The sequence below is a fragment of the Balaenoptera musculus genome, chromosome 5 (genome assembly GCF_009873245.2).
Source record: "Balaenoptera musculus isolate JJ_BM4_2016_0621 chromosome 5, mBalMus1.pri.v3, whole genome shotgun sequence".
Taxonomy (NCBI): Eukaryota; Metazoa; Chordata; class Mammalia; order Artiodactyla; family Balaenopteridae; genus Balaenoptera; species Balaenoptera musculus.
In genome coordinates this window covers 63,744,074-63,772,061 of record NC_045789.1, presented here as the reverse complement: position 1 = coordinate 63,772,061, position 27,988 = coordinate 63,744,074, and the positions used below count along the sequence as shown (strand labels likewise).

General features: G+C 40.5%; 1 long non-coding RNA gene and 1 pseudogene across 8 annotated transcripts in view; one reads left to right on the top strand and one right to left on the bottom strand.

Moving 5' to 3' along the window:
• The window catches only part of LOC118895757, a 46,705-nt gene extending 27,119 nt beyond the window's left edge, over positions 1 to 19,586 (top strand). For 7 of the 8 annotated variants that reach the window (XR_005020015.1, XR_005020014.1, XR_005020018.1 and 4 more), the window contains 3 exons: positions 5,700 to 5,803; positions 5,939 to 6,126; positions 19,471 to 19,586. This is a non-coding gene — a long non-coding RNA (uncharacterized LOC118895757). Of the gene's footprint in view, positions 1 to 5,699; positions 5,804 to 5,938; positions 6,127 to 6,882; positions 7,035 to 19,470 lie in introns of all 8 variants that reach the window. The other variant, XR_005020013.1, reaches the window with a different exon arrangement.
• LOC118895756 lies at positions 375 to 1,676 on the bottom strand (annotated as a pseudogene).
• Positions 19,587 to 27,988: the final 8,402 nt, after the last annotated feature.

Here is a 27,988-nt window from a genome sequence, read left to right as displayed (position 1 = left end):
AACTATTTCCTAGTAATTTAAACATTAATTCAAAATGAAATTAGATATTGAGTTTGTAGTAGCAATTTTTAAACTTTGGTTTCTTTAAAAAAAATAGATGAGAAATTAGAAAGTTTCTGTTTGTAAAAATAAATTACTTTGCAATTCTTGGGCATAAGAACTACTTTGGGCATATTTTCATGGAAGAAATTAAAGCTAGCAATATTATTAAAATAAAAAGTATGCAATAAATGCAAACAGTTACCACACTTCAGTTGGTTCAAAATGCAGTAAAAATATATCTAATTATACTTATTGCTATGAGCACTACATCAAAATCAGAAAAATATACCATATTATAATTAGATGGTATGCCTCTATGAAAAGAACCGAGGTTCTAAGATTCACTTATTTTTCCTCCAAAGAAAAATAAATAGCTTTGTATACAAAACCTTCGATCATAATGTTTACTAAACTAAGCAGCCATCAGCTGGGATTTGAAATTTACTGAGGACGATTCAGGCAGAGATCACTAACATCCCCCAAGCTGCTACAAACACTGGCTGGTGCATTAAGTTTTCCTCTCCTACGGCCTCTGGGCCAGGGCGATGTTGAGCGGCTTGGAGCCCAAGATGCGGCCATTCATCTCAGTCATTGCTTTAGTGGCCTCCTCAGGAGAGGAGAAGCAGATCAAGCCAAACCCTTTGCTTTGCCCTTCTTCCTGCATTACCTTAACTCTGCTAATTGATCCAAATGAAGAAAATTCCCTCCGTAGCTTTTCATCATCAATGGTCTCATCCAGTTTCTTAATATAGAGCTTTGCCCCCCGGCACCGCCGAAATCTTTCCTGTTTCAGCTGCTCAAACATTTGCTTTAACTCAGCCTGTCGCTCTTTCTTTTGTGCCCGGCCTACAAAAAGCAGTTGTCCATTTATGTCCTTTCCATTCATTTCTTCAACAGCCTTTTTGGCAGCCTCATGGCTATCAAAACTCACAAAGCCAAAGCCTTTGGATTTCCCAGTGGAATCTGTCATCACCTTAACACTCAGGGTTTTTCCATATTTGCTGAAAACTTCCCTCAGTCTCTCATCATCCATGTCATCTCCTAAGTTTTTGATGTAAACATTGGTGAACTCACTGGCTTTGTTTTGGAGCTCGGCTTCCTGATCTTTGCGGCTTTTGAATCTGCCAACAAACAGCCTGCAGTCCTTAAGCAGTGCCCCATTCATCTCCTGGATGGCCCTGTCGGTGGCAATCTGGTTCTGAAAGTGCACAAACGCATAGCCCCTGGAGCCGTGATCATCACTCATCACCTTGGAGGACAGGATCTTCCCAAAAGATGAAAAGTGTTCATGAAGGGTTTTGTTATCATTGGATTTGTCCAGATTCTTGATGAACACGTTCCCAATTCCAGATTTCCTTGCAAGAAGGCGTCACGCTGAGAACACATGAGACGGATGGATTTGCCTTTTATCGGGTCAAAGTTCATGGTGTCCAGGGCCTTCTGGGCATCTGCCAGCTGCAGAAAGTTCACGTAGGCATAGCCCAGGGAGCGGCGGGTGACCAGGTCCCTTCAGATGCAGATGTACAGCACGGGCCCACAGTGCTGAACTTCTTGAACAGCAGGTCCTCGGTGACGTCCGCATGGAGGTCACCCGCGTACAGGGAGGCCTGGCGGTACGTGGCTGCTACATGCATCTCCTGGCTCCTCACCACCACAAGCCGGTCCCTAAGGAGCTCCTGGAGTGATTTCTGCAGGAGGGTGGCCCGGGCTCATGCGTGGTGGCCTCAGAGTCAGCGCTTTGAGGCCAGGCGATGCGGTTCATTCATGCACAGCTCCCCAGGCTCGGGCAGCGCCCTCAATCAAAAGCCCCTCAGCAACCAGTCCGGCCAACCCTGGAAGGGGGCGACAGAACCTTGAAATCTCAAAGAAAGATTCCTAGGTAAAGCCGGTGCTTCCCGGCCACTTGGTGAGGAATCTTCAAGTGGCGGGCTGGCCCTCCATCTCGGCGTTCTCCGCAGCCGTTCTCCGGTGGTTGGTTTCTGAATAAAAACAGGCCTCGCTCAGGCCGGTTTAAAGTTACAGCCGCCGGGGAAAGAATTCCACAAGTGGCGTCTGAGGCGGCGGCCCGGGGACGCGGCGCGCGGGCGGCGGGCGCGGGGCCCCGGAGCCCCGAACCGCCTGGGAGCGGGTTGTGCAGGCACCGCCTGCCGCGCGCGCCCTGACCAACCCCGGCCGCTCTCCTCCCTGCAGACCCCGCCTAGAGTTCTTATTTTATCTTTTTTTTAATCCTTCTTTAAAATTATGTAAGTTTCAGGAATACAGCATTATAGTTCAACATCTGTATATACAACTGAGTGATCACCACCGTAGTCTAGTTACCATCCATCATCGTACAGTTGACCCCCCCTTCACCCATTTCAACTACCCCGCAACTCCCTTCCCCTCTGGTAACCATTAATCTGTTTCCTATATCTGTGAGTTTGTTTTTCTGTTCTCTTGTTTGTTGGTTGGTTTGGGTTTGGGGTTTTTTTTTTTTTAGATTCCAAATATGAGTGAAATCATGGTATTTGTCCTTCTCCATCTGACTTAGCATAATTATCTAAAGGTCCATTCATGTTGTCATACTTATTTTTATCTTTGTGCATTTTCTTTAGTTTTATCTCCTGACACTTTTTTCAAGAAATGTTTCAAACATGTTGGATGAAATTGATATATAAAGGACATTTGTAAATTAGGGCTTTCTTATAGTTCTTAAGTTCTGTTTGAATTATTTTACCAATATGTCTCTTTCCCCCAAATTTAACTAAGTTCTACAGAGAAAGCGTTCTTAGACTTATTCCTTTTTTGGATACCACATAGTATTTTTTGTAATGATTTGTATAGAGTGGTTGGTATTTAATGATTAGTATTTATTGAATTTAATAATAATGGAAATGGGGAAATATGCTAAAAAACATCACTGAGTTGTAACTGATTATGAACTCAACTATTTTCCCAGTTCCCATTTTGACAAGAAAGGCGTGGTCAGACAACAGCTGGATGCTTTTGATGAGTTTATTCAGATGTCTGTTCAAAGAATTGTGGAAGATGCTCCACCTATAGACCTATAAGCGGAAACAGCATGCTAGTAGAGAAGTTGAAGAACCAGTAAAATGGTTATTCTAATAAAGTAACATAAATGAGAGTATTGACTTGAAATTTCAGTCCTTAACTCATCTGGCCTAACAGTTAAAAAAAAAGAAGAGGGTCTGTAGGTGTTTTCAGTAGTGTTCTTCTAGCATCATCAATCAGCTCCTGATTTATTCTTACTAATGGAGAGATGCATTTTTGCAAGTAATGTAAAACCCTAATCCTTATTCAGATAGTAAGTATTTAATAGCTAGTAAGACAGAACTCAGAGATATGATAGACTACTAAGAGAAGCAAGCCAGAAATAGTTATATTGCTTCAGAAAAACCTCACTTTTTTCCTTCACAGTGTAAGGAATCATAAAAGAAAAAGTATGTGAAGGACTTTTTCCCTTGATTATTTGTTGCATGAAATACATTATCATAACAATAGGAGATATAATAAAGGAAAACCATCAATCATATTAGCTGTTTTAATTTTTCTAAGTTCATTGTAGTCTTTGTTTTCACATATGCATTTTTTTAACATTGTTAAAATCATAGCAAGGCTATAATTTTATTTAATTAATTAACTTATTTTTTATGTAAATTTATTTATTTATTTATTTTTGGCTGCATTGGGTCTTTGTTGCTGCGTGGGGGCTTTCTCTAGTTGCAGTCAGCAGGGGCTGCTCTTCGTTATGGTGCACGGGCTTCTCATTCAGGTGGCTTCTCTTGTTGCAGAGCACAGGCTCTAGGCATGCGGGCTTCCGTAGTTGTGGCACGTGGGCTCAGTAGTTGTGGCTCACGGGCTCTAGAGCACAGGCTCAGTAGTTGTGGCACATGGGCTTAGTTGCTCTGCAGCATGTGAGATCTTCCCGGACCAGGGATCAAACCCATGTCCCCTGCATTGGCAGGCAGATTCTTAACCACTGCACCAACAGGGAAGTCCTAAGGCTATAATTTTAGAATCTAGTTTTACATGAATGATAATGACTGACCCCAGATTTTGAGTAGAGAAGCAGCATGATGGGCCTTAAGGGACAGGGAAAACTGAAAAACAAGGGGAAGTAGGGAGAGCCCCAGAAATAGAATTAGACAGAAAGAGAGAATATTACTTCTGGCCAGTTCAGTCCCTCTTTTCTGTAGCTTATCTTGTAAGGGCTGATGTATTATTCTCATTTTGGCTGGAGGTGCTGCACAGACTTCTGCTGTTAAGAACAAAAATAATTGGCACTTCTGGCACTGTGTTGGAAAATGGGCATAAAATGCCTTTTTTATACTTAGAGCATTTTCTCTTCATGGTCTTTGCAAAACAAGAGAGACAACAATATTATAATGTAGCATTTTCAAAGTGCCAGTGTCATAAGTACTTATGGAGGAAGAGATCTCTCAAGCTGGGCTGTCAGAGCCTAGAGGAAGAGATGGGATGGACTTTAACTAACTCTGAAGGGCAGGGTAGGACTTGTCTTAGTAGAGAAAAGGTACTTAATCATTTCAGCAAAAAAATACTTGGTATATCAATATTTGGCTTGGGGATAGATTTTAGGGACCGTAACAGTCAGTATATGATTTTTGATTTGATTTGTTTTTGATGGGTATTAGTGGAAGGTAAGATGAAACCAGATTGTCACAGCCTTTGGATGTCATTGGATGTCAAGGGGAATTGTGGAAGGATTGTCAGAGAATGTGCATGAAGCATTATTTTAGAAAGGTTACTTTGGAGATCATGTTTACTTGGCGTGGAGAGAGGCTGGAGTCAGATTAAAATCTTGGTATAGCTTGGGTTTCAGATAATAATGTCCTAGACTAGGGTGATAGTAGAAATGAGTAGTTGGATGGCTGGCTTTCCTTTGACTCATTATCACCATCAGTTCTCTATGCTTTTTTCTACTCCAGTTTGGGAAGCTTGGGTGTCAACAATTTACCTTTAATGATCTGCTTACTCACATCTTCTCTGAGAATTGATCTAGAGAGAAATACGCTATCCATTTATTACTGGAAAGTTTTCATGGGTCTTGTTTTATTGGGCAACAAATAGATACGTTATTGAAAACTTTTTTTTTTCCTGCTAAGGGCTGAGCTATAGTCAGCCAGGGCTAGAAGTATTCAGTCCTTTATGTAGAGTAGTAATTAGGATTTTCTGTATGTTTAATTGAAGAGTTAGGTTTACTTTTTCTATGTTCTATTGATGAGATTAGAGTATAGTTCTAATTGTCCAAATTTATCTTTTCTTTTTTTTCTGGGAACTGTACTTCTAACCTGAATGAAGGAGAGGGCACATGAAACGGCTGTGTAGATCATTTGTGCAAATCCATTTTAATTGTTTCATATAAATTCAGAGCATATGTTATGTGTATAGTCTTTACTTACTTGCGATATATTAACTCTTTTTTTGTCTTACACCTTGAGAAAGTGATGAAGTATAAAACTTAATGTATATGGAACATGGCTGTTGACTTTGGAGAGTACCCATATTAAAGTGGATTGATTTAGTCGGTTTATAGAGTTTCTTCTACTCAAAATGTTAATGGTGGTTTAAATGGAATCATCAAAACTTTTATAGAAAAAAATTATTTACCCTCTTCATGTTTTTTGGTTTCATTTTAGCCAAGATATTTGCTGAAGTTTGAACAACTTTACCTCTCCAAGCCCATAAGAGATTGTGCTGCTTCACCAGTGTTGCCACGTGAAGCCAGATTAAGAAATCTCACGTAAGAAAGAGTTATTCCAGCAGCTGATATTGAAATACAGTTTAGAAAATGCAATTTTAACCAGTTGAAAGTTTTAACAATTACCTTACTATTAACTTGTGATCTGCTTTTATTTTCTGCTCCACTTTATAACAGCAACAGTCATTAAAGAAGGTGAAGAACAACTTCAGATGCAGCATCAGAAAACTTTTATTGGTAAAGTTCCAGTTATGTTGCATTCAATTTACTGTCTACTAAATGGCTTAGCAGATCATGATCTTTGTGAGTTAAATGGATGCCTCTTGGATCCTGATGGCTACTTCATTATTAATGGATCAGAAAAGGTATAGTAGCGTTATTTTATTTTATTTTTATAAATTTATTTTATTTTTATTTGTTTATTATTTTTGGCTGTGTTGGGTCTTCATTGCTGTGCACAGGCTTTCTCTAGTTGCGGCGAGCGGGGGCTACTCTTCGTTGCAGTGCACGGGCTTCTCACTGCGGTGGCTTCTCTTGTTGTGGAGCACGGGCTCTGGAGTGCGCGGGCTTCAGTAGATGTGGCGTGTGGGCTCAGTAGTTGTGGCTCGTGGGCTCTAGAGCGCAGGGTCAGTAGTTGTGGCACACAGGCTTAGTTGCTCCACGGCATGTGGGATCTTCCCGGACCAGGGCTCGATACCATGTCCCCTGCATTGGCAGGTGGATTCTTAACTACTGCACCACCAGGAAAGCCCTAGTAGCATTATTTTTTAAAAATTACACAATTATCATTACGATTTAAATTATGAAAGTTGAAATTAAAAAGTAAGCTTTTCTACAGAATAATCTGAAAGTGGTAGTTGAATTATTTAGGGGGGTGACAGCTGAATTTATATAAACCAAAGTTTTATTTAGCTGTATATAATAAGCACTAGAAATTTGGTCAGTTGTTTGAACTTGTATGTTTTTATGGAGCATTTTTGCAAAATGGAGTTTGTAAAGTTCAAGAATTGATGTTTCAGTGAGCCTGTATGATGAGATTAAATTAAGATGCAGATTTCACTCTTCTTTCTACTTCAAGGACCTTGTGGGTTTTATGGCTGTAACTTTTATTGTCCATATAGGTTCTGATTGCTCAAGAGAAAATGGCAACAAACATAACCTTTGTGTTTGCCAAAAAGGATTCTAAATATGCCTACACAGGAGAGTGTAGATCATGTCTGGAGAATTCTTCTGACCCACTATCTGGGTTAGCATGCTGGCAAGAGGAGGACAGGTATGGACTATTACATGATATTGTTTGGGTTTATTCCTGTTGGTCTAGTTTTGTAAGTTACCAGACTGCATGTTTAGTCAAAAAGTTTTTCTGGAGCATATTATCAGTGTTATATGCTAGGCATTTTATTATTTACTTACTACTGTGTAATAAATCACTCCAGTAGCAACATTTATCATCTCACAGTTTCTGGATGTGGCTTAGTTGGGTCCTTTAGCTAAGCGTCTCTCACAAGGCTTCAGTCAAGTTATTTGTCTGGGCTGCAGTCATCATCTTAAGGCTCATTTGCCTGGTTGTTGGCAGGAATCAGTTCCTTGCCGCTTGGCTCCCCTCCATACAGCAACTGATAACATGGCAGCTCACTTTGGCAGAGAGAGTAATTAAGAAAATTTGTAGAGCATAAGGGCAGTATGGAAGTCACCTTTTTTTTTTTTTTTTTTTTTTTGGCTGCGCCTCGAGGCTTGCAGGATCTTAGTTCCCCAACCAAGGATTGAACCCAGACCCTGGCAGTGAAAGCGCCGAGTCCTAACCACTGGATTGCCAGGGAATTCCTGGAAATCACCATCTTTTTATACCTTGGTCTTGGAAGCAACATTCTATAATTTTTGCCAAGTTCTATTTATTAGATGCAAGTCAGCACATCCAGTCCATACTCAAGGGAGGGGATTATACAAGGCAGTAATAGTAGGCAGGGATCATCGGGCACTATCTTAGTAGCTGCCTACCCTAGGCATGTTGCTTATAGTAATGTAATATAATAACAGCTAGCATTTCTTGAATATTTGCTATGTGCCAATTACGTTACTCAGTTTGCTTGATTTAATCTTTACAACTATATTGGGAATTTGTTGTAATCAACTCTTATTTAATTTCATGTAAATTTTTTATTAAATTTTTTTGAATAAGGCATATGTGCACATTAAAATAGTTCAAAAAATTACAAAAAAGGGTACACTATAAAAAGTAGTCTTCGGGGCTTCCCTGGTGGCGCAGTGGTTGAGAATCTGCCTGCCAATGCAGGGGACACGGGTTCGAGCCCTGGTCTGGGAAGATCCCACATGCCGCAGAGCAGCTGGGCCCCGTGAGCCACAATTACTGAGCCTGCGCGTCTGGAGCCTGTGCTCCGCAACAAGAGAGGCCGCGATAGTGAGAGGCCCGCGCACTGCGATGAAAAGTGGCCCCCACTTGCCGCAACTAGAGAAAAGCCCTCGCACAGAAACGAAGACCCAACACAGCCATAAATAAATAAGTAAGTAAGTAAGTAAGTAAGTAAGTAAATAAATAAATAATTGGGAAAAAAAAGTAGTCTTCCTTTGATCCCCAGATTTCTTCCCTAGCGGTAGCTGTTTGGTTGTTTATTTATGGCTGCATTGGGTCTTCGTTGCTGCATGTGGGGTTTCTCTAGTTGCGGTGAGCGGGGGCTACTCTTGGTTGCAGTGCGTGGGCTTCTCATTGCTGTGGCTTCTCTTGTTTCAGAGCCCAGGCTTCTAGGTGCTCGGGCTCCAGTAGTTGTGGCTCGCAGGCTCTAGAGCGCAGGTTCAGTAGCTGTGGCGCGTGGACTTAGTTGCTTCGCAGCATGTGGGATCTTCCCAGACCAGGGCTTGAACCCGTGTCCCCTGCATTGGCAGGCAGATTCTTAACCACTGTGCCACCAAGGAAGTCCCGTGGTAGCTGTTTTTGATAATTTCTCATGAATCCATCCATAAATAGTCTTAACACAAAATTATAAATGGGAGCATAACATATGCCTGTTTGAAGATTGCTGGTATCCTTTAAAAATATATTTAGATCAGCAATTGATCATTGTTTATGAGCTGTGATATTCCATGTGTATATGTAGCATAATTTTTTGAACCATTTCTCTTTTGATGGACATTTAGGTTTCCAGTCTTGTGCTCTTACAAACAGTTCTGCAGAGTCTAATATCACTTTTATAAGTTTTATAAAGAAGGAGTCTTGAACATTAGAGACATTTAAGTGCCTGAAGTTAAAATCCCATGTAGAATAGGTGTTTTAAAGAATTAAAATGGTTTTTACTTGTGAATGGGGGTAGAACGGGGCCCAAGCACAAGTGTTTGGAAAAGATCCCCAGGTGACTGATGTGCATTCTTTGTTGATAAGCATTGGCCTGGATTATGGAGGGCAAAGTAAGAACACAGTATGTTAGAGAGATTATCATGGCAGCTATGGGCAAAATGAATTAATTAGTGGCAGAGAAAGGAAAATCATCCAGATATAGTGATAAGTTTGATATAATATGAGAATGAGTCAATTAAGATTGTATGGTTCTTACTCTGAGGTCCTAGATAAAATAGAGAACTTCTAAGAATTGGTTTTTAGAGAGAACCTAGTGAGTGCATTTTTAGACAAAAGATTTTGGGTGGTGCATGATGTAGGCATTCTGCTTTAATGTTTTGCTTATTCAGAAAAATTTTTTTGATGAAACAAATAATAGACTGAATGGAATAATTGGTATCTAAGTTGAAAGAATGAAATGGCAATTGGAGACGTGAGGGTTGAGGGTACAGGAAAAAGATCAAGATGAAGATTTGCGTATCCTTTATGTAAAGTTGTTACTGAACATCCGTAAGATGGGATAAGGTTTCTAAGGAAGGAGGCCTGAAGTAGGAGGAGGAAGACAACAGAAACTGTTATTAGATGGACCATGATAATGTAGGGTTATGAGGCCAAGAGAAGATAGAATTTGATATTGAAGGAAAGAAATTTGATTAAAACTGAGAAACCAGGTGTTGTGTAATGCAGTGTAAGTTAGTAGCTTTTATTTCATTTCTGTCTGTGTTGCAATTAAAGGGGGAAAAATTGGAAAAGAGAAGCTTATATGAGAGAGGCTGTTTGTTAATTTTGCAACATTGTTTGTATGTGGCCATACCTCACAGACCAACTAAGAGTTAATATTTATTTTTCATTTTGTGCTTAGCTTTTCCCACATTTGTGTTTCCATATTCTCTCCTATTTTGCCCTCATTTATTTCTTTGTTCCAAAGTTTTAAATTTTTTTGGTTGCGGGAAAGGACTTGGGGGTCTGTGTTTTGCAGCCAAAGGTCATTTCCAAATACAGTCTTGGGGAATTCTAGAGGATCTTGGCAGACAGAGAGAGTAGATAATGCAAGTTCTCTCAGGTCCAAATGACCAGCCTGTCCATCAAATGAGTAAACCTGTTCCATTGGTTTGAAAAGCAGCCATAGGACGTTCCTTAAAATATGAGAGACATGCTTCTTTTGAGATACATATAATGAACATATATATAAAATGCTTCTTATGATGTTTATATATGGCTACGATCTCTGTGTCCTCATATTCTAATGATTTTTTTTTTCCTAGGGTGCAAAAAGAGTGCTGTTGGTCAGCACATTGTGGCAACCCTACCATATATTAACCCAGACATTTTCATCATTAATTTTTTTAGAGCATTAGATTTTGTGTCTGACAGAGATATTTCAGAGCATATTCATGATTTTGAAGATCCAGAGATGATGGAAGTGGTATTGCGCAAGCAAAATGTATTCATAGTATTTTTCATGAGATTTAAAGTTACTGACTGTTGCTAATCCTAAAACACAGTACAAAGCTGCTCTGAAGATCAGTTTAGCTGTTGCAAACCCCATGCTGTTTACTGTGTAGTGCAATCCTTCAGCCCTGCCTTACCTTCTCTCCTGACAATTCTCTGTAAAATAGACATGAAACCTAGAGGCAGCCAGAGTTCATTGACATCAACAAGAAGAAACAGTAGTAAGGAAAACCATACTAGTCTGGTGCTATTTAGTATAAAGGGAAAAAGAGTAGTTGATACCTTTTTTTTTTTTTAAACCTTTTACTTTGAAATCATTTCTAATTTATAGAAAAGTTGCAAATAACTCTCCTATACTCTGCACCCAGAATCACCAGTTGTTACCTTTGCCTCATTTACTTTAGGATTCTATTATCTATATATACGTTTTATTTTTTTCTGGACCGCTTGAGAGTAAATTTCAGGCATTCATGCCCCTTTACTCCTAAATACTTCAGTGTATATTTCCTAAGAACCAGGACATTCACTTACACAATTGTAGTATAATTATCCAAATCAGGACATTTAACTTTGGTACAACACTATTAGCTTCACGATCTTATTCAGGTTTTTGCCAGTTGTGCTGATCATGTCCTTAATGGCATTTTTTTTTTCTGGTTCAGAAATCTAGTCCAGGATCATGTATTGCATGTTGTTTTTATGCCTCTTTAGTCTCTTTTTATCTTCCCTTGTCTTTATTTATTTATTTATTTTTGACTGCTTTGGGTCTCTGTTTCTGCGTGCGGGCTTTCTCTAGTTACAGCGAGCGGGGGCTACTCTTCGTTACAGTGCATGGGCTTCTCATTGCGGTGGCTTCTCTTGTTGTGGAGCACGGGCTCTAGGGGCATGAGCTTCAGTAGTTGTGGCATGCAGCCTCAGTAGTTGTGGCTCACGGGCTCTAGAGTGCAGGCTCAGTAGTTGTGGTGCACGGGCTTAGTTGCTCCGTGGCATGTGGAATCTTCCTGGACCAGGGCTCAAACCCGTGTCCCCTGCATTGGCAGGCAGATTCTTAACCACTGTGCCACCAGGTAAGTCCCTATCTTCCCTTGTCTTTATCCTCAGTGTTTCAAAACACTGAAATTTTTGAAAAGGATAGGCCATTTATTTTGTAGAATATCCTCAATTTGGGCTTTTCCAATATTTCCTCATGATTAGATTCAATTTGTGCATTTTTTGGCCGGACACATACAGAGATCATATTGTGTGCTTCCCAGGGCATCACATCAGGAGTCACAGGATGTCATTTTGTCCCATTATTGGTAATATTAACCTCACAGTGGCATCTGTTAGATTCGTCCACTGTAAAGTTACTATTTTTGTGGAAAGATTTGTTGAGTCTAGATAAATATGCATTTCCTTATCAATTTTTTCCATTGATGATCCTTGTCTCAGGAGTAATTGATATTCTTAAATTTGTCCTGAATTGTCCAGAGTCTTTAAGACTACAGAGAAGTAAGGTAAAATGTTGACCAAACACTGGTCACAGAGTTAGAAAGTGGAGTATATTTTAGTTATTAGAGTATTTATTGATATGGTTACAGGACCCAAATGGATCATTTAAATCCAACAGAGAATGAAACAAACAAATAAAAATTCCCCACCCTTGTGGAACTAACATCCTAGTGGTTGGAGATAGACCATAAACAAAACATTTACGTGGTATGTTAGAACTATATGTCATGTATTTGCCATCCCTGCTCTAAGGGTCAGTTAAGTTACAGGGGTGAATAAGATTATCCAGGGCAGGATGGAGAAAGGAGGGATGGGGACAATTGAACACTGAGTGGATTATATGTAAAAATATGACTTTGCTTCATTCTAGTATTTGCCAAAAACATGATAGTGTGAGTAACAGAAATGCCCAAACTTTAAAGATTTACTATTGTTTTCTAGGTATTAAACTGCCTGACTTTTGCATCTACTCTTTCTCACCTGTGTTGTTTAAATCCTTCCATTGGTAGAGATGGCAAGCTAGCAAAACCAAGACAGTTACGTAATACGTTGTGGGGAATGGTGTGTCCTGCTGAGACTCCAGAGGTAATGCATTAGAATTTATGTTCAGGATAAAAAGTGTGACAGTAATTATGTAGGGTATAATTATTTTTAGAAGCAAGTTTTTGTTATGTAGTGTAGTTTAGAACTAAGATATTATTTATAATTTTGTTCTTAGGAAGTAAGAGTACATCCTGAGATCAAATTGAAGGAAAAATATTTTTGGAAAAGAATTTCGATAGGCATGTTCAATCAGTATGAGTAATATGTACTTTATTTATTCCAAGGGCCATGCTCTAGGACTTGTGAAGAATTTAGCTCTGATGGCTTATGTTTCAGTTGGAGCTCAACCTTCTCCAATTCTGGTATTTTTAGAAGAAAGGAGTATGGAAATTTAGAAGAAATTTCTCCTGCAGCTGTTGCTGAGTGTGTATAGATGCAAAAACTATTGTTAATCTTTAGTTATAGCTTATTATAGGGTTACTAAGTACAAAGTGCTTTTGGTGTTGCATTTTAGTGCAACCAAGATTTTTGTTAATGGCTGCTGGGTTGGAATACATAAAGATCCTGAACAACTTATGAACACTCTTTGGAAATTGTGGCATCAGGTGGACATCACTGTGTCTGAAATAAGAGTATTTAATTAACTAAGACCATGTGATCTGTGAGATTTCCAAATGAGGTATAAGACTCGTGAAAGTTATCTTTGCATTGGTATCTTTCTTGAACCGGTTTCCCTTGAATTGTAAAGTATATTGTCAAAATTATCGGTGATGTTTTGAGCTAAATTTAATTATAAGGTATTCCTTGCTTTAATGCATTAGATATATGCATCTATATGCATTGAGAATCTTTTTGTAAAGGTGACAACAGTGCTTTTAAAAAGGGAATGAGCATCTCTGATTTCTCCTTTGTCTGATTCCAGAGATTCATTCATGAAATGTGATACACCTCTATTAGATCTTCTTATGTTTGGAGGCTGTTGAAGTACTCTGGGATTAGGATGAATTTTTTTTAATCATTAAAATAGAGTATGAGTTCTAATACTCCCTGAAATAGGGCTTTTGCTTTTAGTGTACTGTATTGAGGGATAGGGCTCAGGCTTTTGATTCTCTCAGATATACACCTTGGGGTCTGTCTAGGTGAAAGTAGGTTTGGAGAGAAACTGTAACACACTTCAGCCAGAGCTGGCCTCCTGTCTACGTAGCAAAGCAGAGAATCGAGGTTTGGCTGCTCCAAAGCAGGGAGACCCTGGGTTTTGACTCGGGTGTATTCCTAGCTTGAAGTCAGGAACAGCATGCTTCACCTGAGGGCAGGCAGGGCCAAGAGAAAGCCTAAGAACCAACACTGGCTGTGTTTTTTATGATTGAGAACTCATTGTTAATGCCATGTGTTTCTGCTGAGAGCTGCCTTCAGCTTTCCTGTGTTCTCTAGGGTAAAATTGAGTTCTTTATGCTGTTTTAGGCCTCTTTACCTTTCCATGGGCCCATTCCCTCAACCTGGAATGCCCTGTCACCCATGCCTCCTCAAAAATGGGTAATAGGGAGAAGGGTGCTTATTACTTTTTTCAGGTAAATCTCACTTATTCTGCAAAACTTGTATTAACTCTCATCTCCTTCGGGATACCTTACCTGACCCCTCAATTTGATTTAGATCAGAGGTTGGCAAACATTTTCTGTGAAGGGTCAGATATTAAATATTTTAGTCTTTGTTTACCTTACCTGTTGTGTGTTGAACTCTGTTGTGTAGTGAAAAGCAGCCATAGACAATACGTAAACCAATAAAACTTTATTTACAAAAGCAGATGGCAGATGAGGGCAGATTTGGCCTGCAGGCTGTTCGCTGAGCCCCTGATTTAGATCTATCCTTGTGACTATATATGGCATATTCTCCTTAAATAACTTCTGACAGAATGTGTATACCAGATAGTAACTGTTGATTTACATGCCTGCCTCACTCACTACACTATTCAGTTTTCAGAGGCAGGGAACATGTCTTAATATGACTTTGTATTTTCAGCTCTGAGAATGGTGCCTGACATGTAGTGTCTGACACTGAGTGTGTGTTTGTTGAACCTATAAAGTGGATCCTGTGTCCTTGGACTAGGCTCTTTAATCTTCTATTGGGGAGTGTTATTGGGATTTTCTGAGTGGGAAAATTGTATTTTTCAGGAGTCTAGTAGTTTTCTTTTACTTCATATTTTCTGATAACCAGAGGTCCTCATTTTGCCTGTTTCTGGTAGGGTTTCCTGTCAGTAGTCCTCTCTAGACCCACTAAAGAACACCTGTTTCCTTTGGAACACAAGATACTATTTGGCCTTTGAGAAGACACAGCTCAGTTTATGTCTTCCTGTTAAGACAATAGAGCTATATTCTACTAGCTATATTGTAATATAATATTCTATATTCTATTAGGAATTCTCTAAGGATTGAAGGCAAGCATTTGAGAATGTCACTCATGCTGTTTTTGCTCACAAACAGTGTTTCATCTTAGATTGTTTTCTAAGGACAGGAAGTGGGCTAAGAATGTGGGGCATTTTCTGTTTCTTGACTTCTGACTCTTTGGGAGAACTTGATGTTTTTGATCAACCTTTTAGGATTTACTATTGTTTTTAAACTGAGTAAGCCAAAGCTTTTCCTTTCTTAAATAAACCTGATCTTTTTAAAAATAAAAGTGTCCAGATGTGATTTTACTTTTTTAAAGTACTTTTGTGGAGAAATACCAATCTATTTTTCCATTTCCCAACTAACTGGCAATTCATTTCTTAGTTGACTTCCATGATTGTACATTAGATATAGATAATTCACTGGAAATTCTTAATTTGTTTACTTTTTGACTTATACCTTTATATATAGGCACCTCAAAATCTGAACTGCTTTTAATAAATATTATGTCCTATATTGCATATTTTCCCAAAATATTTTTGATATTTTCACGGAATATATTTTCTAGTGCTATCCAGTAGAAATATAATGTGAATTACATACGCAATTAAAAATTTTCTAGACGCCATATTAAGGTAAAAAGGAAATAGATGGGACTTCCCTTGTGGTGCAGTGGTTAAGAATCCGCCTGCCAATGCAGGGGACACAGGTTCAATCCCTGGCCCAGGAAGATCCCACATGCCGCAGAGCAACTAAGCCCGTGCACCACAACTACTGAGCCTGTGCTCTAGAGCCCATGTGCCACAACTGTTGAAGCCTGTGTGCCTAGAGCCCGTGCTCTGCAACAAGAGAAGCCACTGCAATGGTAAGCCCGTGCACTGCAACTAGAGAAAGCCTGCACGCAGCAACGAAAACCCAATGCAGTCAAAAATAAATAAATTTATATTTAAAAAAAGGAAATAGATGAAAGTAATTTTAATATTATTTTTTATTTGACCTGATACATCCAAAATATTATTTCAGCATATAATCAACATAAAAATTATTAATGAGAATTTTATGTTTGTGTGTGTGTGAGATATTGTCTTTGAAGTCCAGTGTGTAGTTTATACTAACAACATACCTCATTTCAGAATGGCCGTATTTCAGGTGCTCAGTAGTGACATGTGGCTAGTTACTGCTGTATTAGACAGCTAGGCTAGAAGCCATTTGTCTGATAGGCAATTGTGAGAAGTCAGGCTTATAACTGGGAAAGCCTGAGGAAGGCAGAGTGATACAGGACTGGATACTGAAAGGTTACAGAGTGAAGTATGTATAATTATCAGAGAGGCAAAATAAGAAATTATCAGATACAATTGACCCTTAAACAACATAAGTTTGAACTGCATAGTTCCACTTATATGTGGATTATTTTCAGTAAACATTTTGGAAAATTATTTGGAGATTTGCAACAATTTGAAAAATTCACAGACTAACCATGTAGCCTAGAAATATTGAAAAAAATAAGAAAAAGATATGTCATGAATGTATAAAATATGTATAGATACTAGTCTATTTGATCATTTTCTACCATAAAATATACACAAATCTATTAATAAGAGTTAAAATTTATCAAAACTTATGCAAAGACTTATAGATAGTACATGGCGCATTTGCAGTTGAAAGAAATATAAACAAACATAAATGTGCAGTATTGAATCATAACTGCATAAAATTAACTATAGTGCATATTGTACTATTATAATAATTAACCTTTTAATATTGTGGTGAGCTCAAGTTTTGTGGGTATCCACTTAAAATGCCATGTGACACTAATCATCTCCACGTGAGCACTTCATCTTTCCACTAAACTGCTTATCACAGTAAAAATTGATTTCTTGCAGTTCTTGCATATTTTTCTTCATGTTTAGTGCAATACTGTAAACCTTGAATAACCCCATGGGACTCATTAGAAGTGCCACTAGTGATGCTGGAGGTGCTCCCAGGAAGCAAAGTCTTGACATTTCAAGAAAAAGCTGAATTGCTTGATGTATACTGTAGATTGAGATCTGTAGCTGCGGTTGCCAGCCATTTCAGGATAAATGAATCCAGCATAAAGACCGCTGTAAAAAAAAAAGAAAAAAAGAAAAGGAAATACGTGAAAGCATCACTACACCTATGCCAGTATGCATGAAAATGTACTTTTTGTGAAATAACTTTTTATTTTATATTGAAAATGGAGCTTTTATGTAGGTGTAGGATTGCTATAAGAAAGGCATACCTACTAATATGGTTTGAGAAAAAGCAGTCATTATATGATGACTTCAAGCAAAAGGAAGGTGAAGGATCTAAAGCTGGAGAATTTAATGCCAGCAAAGGTTGGTTTGATAATTTTAGAAAGAGGTTTGGCTTTAAAAAAAATGTCAAGATAACAGGAGGATGACCAAGAGGCAGCAGACCAGTTCCCAGGCATGATTAAGAAAATCACTGAGGAGAAACAATAGGCTGAACAGGTTTTTAATGTAGACAAGAGTGCCCTATTCTGGAAAAAAAAATGCCACAAAGGACATTTACTAGTAAGGAAGGGAAGCGAATACTAGGATTTAAGACAGGAAGGGATAGGCTAACTCTCTTGTTTTGCACAAATGCAGTGGGGTTTAGGATCAGGACTGCCCTTATCTATAAAGCTGCTAACCCCCGAGCCTTGAAGCGAAAAGATAAACACCAGATGCCAGTCTTTTGGTTGTACTACAGCAAGGAAGCCTGGACATTGAGAACCCTTTTTCTAGATTGGTTCCATCCATGCTTTGTCCTTGAAGTCAGGAATTACATTGCCAGTAAAGGACTGCCTTTTAAAGTTTATTTGATTTGGACAATACCCCTGGCCACCCAGAACCCCATGAGTTCAACACTGAAGGCGCTGAAGTGGTCTTCTTGCCTCCAAACACAACATCTAATGCATTCTCTAGATCAGGGGATCTTAAGGACCTTGATGGCTCATTACACATGGTACTCCATGGAAAAAATTGTCAGTGCTATGGTAGAGAAAGATCATGGAAGTCTGGAAGGATTATACCATTGAAGATGCTGTTGTTATTATAGGAGAAGCTGTGAAGACCATCAAGCCCCAAACAATAAATTCCTGCTGGAGAAAACTGTGTCCAGAGGTGCCGACTTCACAGGATTTAGGACAGAACCAATCAAAGAAATCATGAAAGAGATTGCGGATATGGCAAAAAAAGGTTGGCGGTGAAGGGTTTCAAGATAGGGATCTCAGAGAAATTCAAGAGCTAATAGACAGGACTTCCCTGATGGTCCAGTGGTAAAGAATCCGCCTTACAATGCAGGGTTCAATCCCTGGTCAGGGAACTAAGATCCCACATGCCGCGGGGCAACTAAGCCCGCGTGCCACAACTAATGAGGTCACGTGCCTCAGCTAGAGCCCGCGTGCCGCAAACTACAGAACCCATGCACTCTGGAACCCCTGTGCCACAACTACAGAGCCCACGCGCCCTGGAGCCTGTGCACCACAACTAGAGAAGAGAAAACCCGCACGCCACAACTAGAGAGAAGCCCACACACCACAACAAAGAGCCCACGCGCCACAATGAAGAGCCTGCATGCCTCAACTAAGACCCAGTGCAGCCAAAAATAAATTAAATAAATAAATAATAAATAAATCTTAAAAAAAAAAAAAAAAAGAGCTAGTAGACACCATACCAGAGGATTTAACAAGAGATGACTTGGACAGGAGTGCTTCTGAGCCAGTGCCAGACAATGAGGAAAAAGACATGGGAGAAGTAGTGCCAGAAAACAAATTGACATTGGACACTCTGGCAGAAGGGTTCTGATAATTAAAAACTGCTTTTGACTTCTTTTACGACATGGACCATTCTATGATACTGGTGCTGAAACTAAAGCACACAGTGGAAGAAGGATTAGTACTTTATAGAAACATTTTTAGAAAAATATAAAAGCAAAAAACTCAGATAGAAATGAGGATGTAAGGACTTCCCTGGTGGCACAGTGGTTAAGAATCCGCCTGCCAATGCAGGGGACACAGGTTTCAGCCCTGGTCCGGGAAGATCCCACATGCCGCGGAGCAACTAAGCCTGTGCGCCACAACTACTGAGCCTGTGCTCTAGAGCCTGCAAGCCACAACTACTAAGCCCACGTGCCACAACTACTGAAGCCCGTGCACCTGGATCTCGTGCTTCGCAACAAGAGAAGCCACTGCGATGAGAAGCCTGCACACCGCAACGGAGTAGCCCCCGCTCGCCGCAACTAGAGAAAGCCTGTGCACAGCAACGAAGACCCAACACAGCCAAAAATAAATAAATAAATAAAGTAAATAAATAGCTGCTCTATACTACATTTTAAAAAAAGGAATTAGGATGTATTTTTGTCAAGTTACACCCCGTGTGCGTACCTCTCCTGCCTCCCCTCCCACCTCCTCCACCTCTTCCACAACTGAGACAGCAAAACCAACCCTTCCTCTTTCTCTTCCTCCTCAGCCTACTCAATGTGAATCAAGACTACTAGGATGAAGACCTTTGTGATGATCCACTTCTACTTAATGAATAGTAGACAGTCATCATGTGCTACAGTTAATAAACTTATCTGTTATGTATGTGTGTGAGTGTCTTTCTATGAAAATCTAATAACTACTGCAAGAACCATGAGACATTGTGTCATCACCATCATATCATCATCATTGCCTAAATATCATCATGTAGAATATCAGGTGCAAGACTTGTATTGAAGTGGCTAGCCTACCTTATATAGGAATAAGGTAAGTGATACTTAATATAAAATTAATAATGTATTAGTTTTCCTACTGTTTATAACTTTGCTTTCAAAGTTATATACATTACCATACAGTATGCCTCTCTCTTCCCTCCTAATTGGAGAAACTGTGTATCAGGATGTCACCATAGGTAAGTGGATTTTTAAAAATGTAACAGTGTTTCCAACACTGTATTATGAATATGACTGTAATACTGTATGCCATAAAATTTTTTTAAGGATTCATTCACTGTATAAGCTAAGCTACTGTGAAGCAATTGTATCAATTACACTAAGCTTACCATGAAGTAATCATATTGCTGCTTCTGTATTATTATATATGTATATAAATATATTATACCTGTATATAAATATGAATTTGTTTTTACACATTATCTTTTCATTTGTGATGTCTAGAGTTAGTAATTCATATAGTATCTACAGTGTTTCATATCATATACAACAATATGGATGTTAGGTACTGACAGATAATCTCATAAACAGATGACATTAACTTGTATTGGTACAGTCTCTAGTTTACTTTATTGTAAGAGTACAATAATATTATATATAGTATACATGTATTTTGTACAATGGTACTATTATCATATAGTAGTGCTATTATATAATAGTATATGTGTAGTATATAATATTGATACAAGTAACATAAAATATGTGTTAATTGACTATTTTATCGGTAAGGCTTCTGGTCAGCAGTAGCCTATTGGTAGTTAAGGTGTGGGGGAGTCAAAAATTATATATGGATTTTTGACTGCACTGGTGTTGGCACCCCTAACCCCCATGTTGTTTGAGGACCACCTGTACAAGCATCCTTGAAAAGATAGCCTGGATCAAAGGCAGTCATTGCCTCTGCTTACAACATACGCAAAACCATGAGAGATCCATGGAGAATTGTCTCCCAATATTTAGTAGACATTTGTAACAAGTAATATGCATAAACTGAAAGAAAAATATTTTACTTTAAACAACTGCAGTCACTTGGTGATGGAATGTGTATACCTATGGGGCACTGCACAACTCCTCAAACCTTGGAATCAGATTGGACATCACTACCCCATCCCCTGTTCCACAGTGATTTTCTTAGAGGACTTGCTTTTTATCAGAGCAACCACCAAAAACCTAGATTCAGAAATATCTCATGTCATCAGAAGGAAAGCAGTGCTATCTCATGTTGAAACTGAACGACCTCAAGCTAGTAGTTTATGTGGTGTATATCAGATGTTGAGGATTACTGTGTTTTTCTCAAAAATCTGACACGTCCCATGGTGCTCCTGTGAGCTCACTGAGGCTCTTTGGGACAACTTGGGAACTGTAGCCCTAAGCAGTGGTGGAAGAAGCACTGATTCTGAATGACCTCGCAGAGTAGCGCTGTTTCGGTAGCCTAGACTAAATGGTTGTTATTATACCAGAGAGAAATAAACTTCTATCCTCTTCCAGTCAGATTTGTGGATGTTTTTGTTGCAGTAGCATAGTCTTTATCTTAACTAGTACAATCTCCTAATAAATTCGGCTGCGTCTCATAATGTAGTATTTGATGACATGTTCTTATACTGTGAAAAACAGTATTCACTATGTGTTTCTTTTGTCTTTCCAACCTCAGTCATCACCTCAGTCCACATTTATTGAGCCCCTGCTATGCCCTGGCAGTGGGTTAAGTCAAATCCAAGTCCACTTCTATGTTCCTCAGTCCCCTCAGCTGCAGGCCAGCTGCTCTTGACCATTTAGCCACATCTAAGCAAGTCCCCTCCCCATTTGGCAGGTAGGGTCTGGAAGTTGCATTGATGCTTTACACCCAGGAGTAGCTGGTGTGCCTTCGTTGCTGACTGGGCTTGGACCTGGAACTCAGTGAGAAGAGCTTGGGTGATCTGAACTGAAATGCGTGCATCAGTCCTTTTTGGCCAGTCTGGTTAGGACTAAGAACCTTCAGGCAAAAAGCCAATCTGACACATCCAGCAAGACACAGAGAGTGTTCAGAAAGAAGCACACAGACAGCAAGATAGAAGGTACTTGTTTTCACTGCCTACTACTGAGCTGGCTTAGACTACTGCTGGGGTAGTGAGCACTGTGTGTGTCTGTGCAAAAGGGAAGCAGGAAGGAGAACAGACTCTGGCCTGTCAGTGATTGAAGGGAGAGAAGAGACAAGGGATGGCTGGGCTGGCCTTGGGTAGTGTTGGGAGAAGCAAACCCTATGTCCACTCACTATTTTGCAACCTGGGGCGCGCGCACACACACACACACACACACACACACACACACACACACACACACACACACACACACACACACACACACACACACACACACACACACACACACACCTAGGAATGGGCCCTGACACCTTCCAGTTCTTCAGCATGGAGAGAAGAGAATGCAGAAAGAGTTTCAGTCTTCCCACACCCAAAATGAGTGACGTTTTAATGTACATTAATTGCTAGTAAACTTGACCCAATAAGAGTCCTAGAACTTGAACAATCCATGCCAACTTTCTTCTTGATGGCAGCACAGGGAAGAGGAGAAAGATGATGGAGGGGGTGGCTTTGCCTCTCTTAAAGCATATTCTGTGTAATACTCATGGACTTATTATAGCAGGAAGAGTTCATTTACCTAAGGATCTCAGAAGGGTTGAAATAAAGCAAGGTTTTAGGTACATTTTGAATAAATGAGAAAATTTGTCTTGATCTGAAACCAGGTTTCTGGTTTCAGAGTCTATTGTTAAATGTTATTTTTAACATGTAGGTTTTCTTAAAACATTTTATTGACAGAGAAATATAGATGCAGTAAAAAGAATCAAGCAGTACAGCTCTTAGCCAGTATGATGGGTGAAAAAATGATACTTTGGTTTTATTTGCACTTCTTTAATGATGAATGAATTTGAGCATGTCTTCCTACGTTTAAAAGCTTTTTCTGTGAACTGCCTATTCATAGCCTTCATCCATTTTGTTTCTTTTTCTGTTGGTATTTTTCTTATCGTTTTGTAAGAGTTCTTATGTGAAGAAAATTAGCATTTTGTCTGTCATAATTGTTTTAAGTATTTTTCTAGGGTCTTTTACTGTATTAAAGGTATTTTTTCCATGTAGGAATTTTTAATCAGCTTGGTGTCTCATCCCAGGATCCCCATATATTCATGTCTGAGTGCTGGGAGCAACAACTAAAAGAGCTTTCAGTTAAAGAACACTCACTCAATTAAAACAAAAACCTCTGTCAGACAGTGAGAGAATATAAGCAACACTATTTGTATTCATTTCCTGAGGCTGCTGTAAAAAATTACCATTACTGGGTAGATGAACACAACAGAAATTTATTGTGGCACAATTCTGGAGTCCGGAAGTCAGAAATCAAGATGTCAGCAGGACTGCACTCCCACTGGAGGCCCTAGGGAACAATCCATTCCTGCCTCTTCCATCTTCTGATGGCTGCCTTAGCATTTCTGGGCTTGTGGCCTCATCATTCCAAATCCCTCTTCCTGTTACCTTCTCCTCTGTACGTCTGGCTCTTCTCCTCTGTGTATTTATCTTATAAGGATACATATGGTTGCATTTAGGGCCCACTAGGATAAGCACCTCCTCTCAAGATTGATAATTTAATCACATTGGCAAAGACCTTCACAGATTCCAGGAATTCGATGTGGATATCTTTTGGGGGCTATTTTTTGGCTTACTACATGACTCTTAAATACCCTAATAACAGTAAAATTTAAAGTGGGGAATGAGGTGCTCTCCCCCTGCTTTGCCCTGCACCTCAGTAGCGCAGGGGGACAGTGCAGGATGCTGGCAGCAGAGTCCAGGGACATAACATTGTAACTGAGCTGATTTAATACTAAAGACCCAAGAGAAAGTCCCTGTGGGCATCCAGAATTATTTAAGATGAGGAGTGGGGAGAACTTTGCAGGGGGCTGGGATCCTGCATTAGCAGGAGAGGCAAGAACACCCTAAGACTTTACTCTTTGAACAGTTTGTAACAAGACCAGTACACAAAGCCTGTGGCTGGCTTGGAGGAGGTCCAGAAGAGGCTCCCTGCACCTCCTAGTTTGCAGCTGTTAATCCGACAGGTCAACCTGTTCCAAGGGACTCAACTCTTGGCCTCTAGGGCTGCAGGGTGCTCTGCCTCTGGGGGAATAGCCAGCTTGGTGCTTGTCAAGGCTTCACTGCCCAACCCCAGGAAGCTTGGTCCTTCAGGCTGATTCTGGGTCTGGATGGTGTGTTCCAGGCCCAGCCTGGGCCAGTATCAAAGGTCACCCCTGTGCCATCTCAAACCAGCTTGGGCTCTGGGAGATGTAGGATGGAAATGGCCAAAGATCCAGGGTGTACACCAGGCCAGAGGCAAAATGCTGGCAGTCTGTGGGCTTATGCGGTGGGAAAATACTCAGACATAGTCCAGCGGGGTCCTCTGTACCCAGGCCTTGCAGGCAGCAGCAGCATATCAAACAGTCTGAGAGCTACGGGCAGCTAGGGTATGCTGGTAGGGCTGGATGGGCTTGACATTGTTAAACATTTTATTTGTTTGCACTGGGTCTTATTTGCAGCTTGCGGGCTCCTTAGTTGTGGCTTGCAGCCTCCTTAGTTGTGGCTCACCGGCTCCTTAATTGAAGCATGTGGGCTTCTTAGTTGAAGCAGGCAGCCTTCGTAGTTGAGGCAGGCAGACTCCTTAGTTGAGGCAGGTGGGCTCCTTAGTTGTGGCTGGCAGGCTCCTTGGTTGTGGCACGCGAACTCTTATTTGCGGCATGCGTGTGGGGTCTAGTTTCCTGACCAGGGATCGAACCTTGGCCCCCTGCATTGGGAGTGTGGAGTCTTATCCACTGTGCCACCAGGGAAGTCCCTTTTGTTTTTCTTTTAAGAAAGTACAAGTACAAATTATGTTATTGTCTCTTTCCCTGCTGGCCTGCCTACTGATTTATTGCTTGAGAGAATCCAGTGCATCTCCCTCAAACATTCAAGCAGCTGGGGAGTGTCCTGGCACCCAACCTTCTACTCTCCCCTGTTAGTGTGAAGCCCCTGATCAGGCTGTCAAGGGGGAGGGACACAGGATGAAATCTGGCATCTCTGGAGCCTTGGGTTTGGCACTGGATTAGGAGAGACCGTTAACAATGGAAAGCCTGGGACAGGGGTTCAGGGGCTAACTGCCAGGATTTGGCTTTCAGTGAGAAGATATGGAGGTGGGTGAGTTTAGTGCAAAGAAATGGGTTTTACTTCCTGGGAGTCTGTTCATTCTGCTCTGGCTGAACCTAGGTGCTCTTTTTTTTTCTCCTATATGGTTGGTTGTTTTGGGCTTTAGCTTACTGCAGTATCAGTTTCTGTCAGAGTTTGTTAAAAAGGTACTTGTGAGTAACCAAAGGCCAGGATGAAAGTAAAATAGGGAGACTTTAAAATGTTTTTTGTTTTTACATAACTTGAGTTTAATTCCCACCCAGGGTTAAACAAAGTTCTGGTCAGTATAAAGAATGCCCATTGGCTTGGGCAAAGTTTTAGAGCTGGGAGAGAAACAGTGATAGCCCTGGAGTTGGAGACCCACCCTATGGTACTGGAGGTATTTGGTTGCACCTACGGGCTCCAAGACACCAAGAAAAAAAAAACAAAGAATTGTAACTTCTGTTATAAACTAGCTATATTCCTGAAAAGTTATATGAAAAATTTCTAAACCGATTCCTAGTTACAATGCAATAAGTAAGCTCTCCAAAGAAACTTCACCAGAAAGTTTCATACAGCAAGGCCCTTGCAGGGCCAGGATTAGAGTGAGGCAAGTAAGGGGTGGCCAAAAAACTCAACAATCAAGATGAATAATATGTTAATACAATAATCTAACAAATCAAAATTAATGCAAAAAATTCATGATGAACAAATTATTAAAATTTTAAATAAAGACAGGATCTGTGTATTTCTGAGGACAGGATCTTTTCTAGTCTGAGATTTCAAGCACCAGCAATTGCTTCAAGGGGGGGTAAGTCCACTTCTTCATGATTGAGGGATGGAGAGAAATTTGTAGGTAACAGCCCTCATGATGCCCTTATTCACGACTTTGCTCAAAGTGACGCCATTTCTTTTGTCTGCACTATAGGTAAACACCTTAATCACGGCTTGTGTATTCAGTGACTGGGTGGGGGGGTGTTCACCACCTTTTCTTAATATCTTTATCAGTGTTGCCTGGGTTAGCTTGAAAGCTTCCCTGAGATAGACTTTCAGCTGAAATCTAAAATGGCCCTCACAATTAGACATATGGGCTGGGCAACGGTGATGTTGATCAGTGGCACCCTAGTAACCCCCAGAAATAGAGTAGAATTGTTTTGTGAAACCTGCATGCACGACTACTGTGTGATGAACAGTGCTGGGACCCAGTGGGGTTCAGAGGCAGAAAAGAAAATAGGTTAAATCCACTTTGACCATATGTGGGAACCTGGGTTGCATTCTCAGGACGTAACCACTGGTACTTAAGTTTTTTCTTTGTTTCCTTTCGTCCAGTGGGTAGAAAGTCCCCTCCTTGGGCAGACCGCCAATTGTGCAATGATGATGAAAGGGTCGTGTGCTGGGTATTTTCCATTTTTTTCCCACCAGATCCGCTTTCTCAACAAGGATCCCTGGTGCCCTGTCCTTGAGTTGGGTTAGGAAAATGGGAGGCAACGCAGAAGACAGAGGAGGGATAAGAGAAGGGTTGGGGTATTTATCCCCTGGCTCCCTTCCTGCTGGGCTTCAGATTGGCTGGCATTCCTCCACTGAAGGACCCAGCTGTTCAGTCCCTTCTCAGTTGTTGTCTCTGAGCTTTGTAACTACTCCCTCCCCCTGTCTCTTTAGACCTGGGGTAGGGGGTATTCTAGCCCTGAGAGGTCTCAGCATCCCTTGTTAAGTTTTCTTAACCCTACCCACACCTTGTAAATAGCCTTATATTAAACCTTCCTCCTCCATTGACCTCTGTTGGTGTGGCATCTGTCTGTGGCAGGACCCTGACTGATGTCAGTCGTAGGTGCCTATCACCCAGCAAAGGTGGGGCACAGTCCTGGCCTCAGGACCCTTGGCTCTGGCAGTTACCTTTCCCCTTAGAGAGTAAAGCAGCCCTGCCTGGCATTTCCTGGCTAGAGATCCTGTGCACAATCAAGTGCACCTGTGAATGAGTGAGCTGCAGGAAGTTTAAACAATGGAGGATTCCCATTAACATCATTTCTGCCCCTTTGGATTTAAAATATTCAAGAATGAGAAGCTTAGTTAGCTTAGATGCAAACTATTACATATAGAATGGATAAACAAGGTCCTACTGTACAGCACAGGGAACTATATTCAGTATCCTGAGATAAACCATAATGGAAAAGAATATTAAAAAAAGTGTGTGTGTATATATGTAACTGAATCACTTTGCTGTATGGTAGAAATTAACACAACATTGTAAATCAACTATACTTCAATTAAATAAAATTTTAAAAATGAGTGGAAAGCCCCTAGTTAGCTCAAATAAATACAGCTCCAGCAATTGTGTTACTTTTAAGCTTTCTGCCATGTTCCAAAACACTGGGAAGAGCAGACATTTCAGGCCCCAGACAAGATGCTCTGTATCTCTGCAGCTGTGAAGATGACAGGCGATATCAAAAGATCAAGGGACTTTGCTGCGCTCACTGAGGTACCATCTGCATCCTCCTGTACCTTTAACTTGGTGTCTCATACCTGATGGCTTCCAGGACATCCCCAACCCCCTTTTGTGCCACCTTTCTCTCCAGGTGTGCCTCAACAAGGAAGCACTGTAGCCCTGATAACTTGGGCAGGTAACTTACAACTCTAAGGAAAATCGACCTTAGGTGAAGCTAAGGACAATGGAGTGGAGGAGTGGAAAGAGCCCGAGTTCTTGAGAAGCTGATCAACACTTACTGGAGCCCATCCTAATTCTGGACTTATACTACAGTGACACAGTGAGAGGAAGCTGTACAATCAGCCTTTTACACTGGTGCATTAAAAAAAAAAAAAGCTGAGTGGTAAATTTAATGTGGCATAGACATTGTGGTCACCAGCCAGCACTGGAAAGCAGTGGAATCAAATACTGCATGTGAAAGCCTGGTGCGCAGGGCTTGGGCCATCAGAGCTGCTTCACTGTTCACTCAGCCTCACTGAAAGCAGGTCCTCTGTAACAAGAAGACCTGATGCCTTTTTAGAAAGAGTGCCACTGCTTAGGTTGGTTTCTTTCTTGCTTTGAGAGTTCTCACAAGCAGCAATATCAATAGAGTTGTTTTCTTTTTCTTTCCCAAGCTAGCAC